Genomic DNA, 2,500 nt, shown 5'->3' on the forward strand with positions numbered 1-2,500 from the left:
ACACACACGCACGTACACACGCACACGCACACGCACACGCACACACACACACACACACACACACACACACAAGCACACGCACACACACACACACACACACACACACACACACACACACAAGCACACGCGCACACACACACACACACACACACACACACACACACACACACACACACACACACAAACTTGCTTTCGTGCCCCACCCCCGTTTATCAAATCTCGACTATACCACTGAAAATTAACCGCAAACTACCAAGTGTTTTGTTCCGTTCCATTCGTATCTATATAGCATACTATCTAGATACCATTATATGATTACACATAGAACGGAACAAAAATGCACTTGACAGTTCGCAGTTTCTACACGGTAACGGTGGCAACGTCGTTGCAAGTGACAAATATACAGAATTATTTCTAGAAGGCCATTTCTAAAACAAGTGCTCTAAAAGTTTTAGTTGCGTCGCGACAATGCACGGCACTTTAGTATCTTATTTATTGTTAATTAATTAAGCGTTTGATTCGAAGCCGTCATATCTTTCTACAATTGATAGCCGAAAGGCGCAGCGAGACTGTCGCAAGCCTCTAGCTTGCACGCGTTAAGAGGGTCCGTGAAAGAGGCTAGAGGCTACACATTGAAGTTTGAACCGGCTACGCGCCTGCATGCGTGTTACCACCTACTGCTCTTATACAAACCAGCACCATAGAGTCATAGAGTGCAACGACGTTGACAAACATTGCGAATCAGTTTGGCACACGCCCACAATTCTAAGTGCAATGATGTCTACAGACTGTCGGATAGGCATGCTTGTGCACACATATTAGGGATGAATGCACGCATCTACCTTTCCTGCAAGCAACTAACTTGTGTCAACAACCGCGCCTGTTGAATGCAGCAAAGAGTCCATCATCATGCAGCAATTTGTCAAACTGCTACTTAGTAAGTTGAAGTGCTAATAAAATGGAATCTCAACAATAACTGGAATGATGGGAAATTTCAATAAGATAACTAATTCTAAGATACTAAAGCAACTTTTGTTCAAGTCGACATTCTAAGTTTAACTTAAACTGCATGTTGCTTTGCCACTTTTTCTGTGTACTGGAAGTTTTAGAAATCTACACGAGCACCACTGCTATACACTTAAATTCACGTGAGTACAAGCATTCATGTCCTAGAGGCTAACCAGAATGTGTGTCGTTAGCAAGGCGATCATCGAGCAAATGGCCTATCTCGATACCACAGCGCTATCTATACAGCAGTACGCCTGTCCCGCCACCTAGCAGCGCAATAACATTGCCCTCCAGTTCCTCGCCCGTAGCGTTGCCGCTGGCGACTTTGCGTTGGTAAAGCGATCGCACGGAGCGTCACAGTTGGAGAGACGTCCGCGTGCACGGTTTCTTCTCGTCTGTGCTTTCGTGGCAAGAAATCGCAGACGGCACGTGTGTCGCCCCGTCTGTCCACACGCGATGGTACCACCTATGCGTGTGTTCACTGTTCCAATCCATCAGTTATGATCAGCGGTAGGAGGTAAGACCCTAGGCTGATTGTTGCAGATGTCGTAATATTAGCGACACGCATTCGCTTGTATCGAGTGTGCATGCCCCAACCTACAGCCACGGCTCTAGCTCTCATATACCGTCTAACCGCTCTCTATACCGCTGTTTTCTTCTATATAAGCGCCATATAGCGCAGTCACATGCGACACGAATAAGCACCGCCGCTTTTACCGCCGCACTCGCCAGTCTCTGCAGGCGCGGGCTGAGTGGAAAATGCGGATCCACAGATCCACGGATCCACGGATGCACGGATCTACGGATCCACGAATGCACGGATGCACGGATCTACGGATCCACGGATCCACGGCCAATATATATTTAGGCATGGATCAAATAGACTAGCTGCAGCGACTAGTCTCATTTTCTTTCGAGAAAACGATCAACTGAGATGGGAGATCTCTAGCTACACGCCCCTCCCCGCGCGCGAACGTCTGGCCACGCGAGACTAATCTCAGGCTACTTGTGATGGCTGGGGTAGAGGGTCATATTCAAATGACTGATTCTCGTGTCAGTAACTGTTCTGATTGAAATTTGTCGTTCGATATTTTCTACAGTGAGTACATGTAGTAACACAGATGCAAGTAACTAAATTGCTACAGAGCTTCGCATTATGAAGACGTTTCTGCTTGCAGATCGAGTTTCTCACGTTCTATAGCCATCTAGCGCCTATACTACGCCCTCACCCTGTAGCAGCGGCAAACAGAGAAAGGTGTGAAAGAGAACGTCGTGTGTAGATAGACTTGCTAGAGCCAACTACGGTGTATTAACTCTAGCTAGGCACACGGTCGGACGTTTCCATGGTTGTAAGACACATCTATAAAACTTAATAGACGGCGACCATAGCGAGAGTCTACGACTCCTCGTCACCCATCGCCACGCTGAGGATTACTAGGTAGTTGCGAACGCTGAAAGCGTGGTGAGCTTGTCGCGCTTTCGGAACACCAGT

At 47.4% G+C, this 2,500-nt stretch overlaps 1 protein-coding gene across 1 annotated transcript in view; it reads right to left on the reverse strand.

Annotated features, from left to right (window-relative positions):
• Positions 1 to 2,500, reverse strand: part of LOC134177367 (protein Daple-like) — a 16,301-nt gene that overhangs the window by 8,135 nt on the left and 5,666 nt on the right. The window lies entirely within an intron of this gene.

This window comes from Corticium candelabrum, chromosome 3 (assembly GCF_963422355.1).
Source record: "Corticium candelabrum chromosome 3, ooCorCand1.1, whole genome shotgun sequence".
NCBI lineage: Eukaryota > Metazoa > Porifera > Homoscleromorpha > Homosclerophorida > Plakinidae > Corticium > Corticium candelabrum.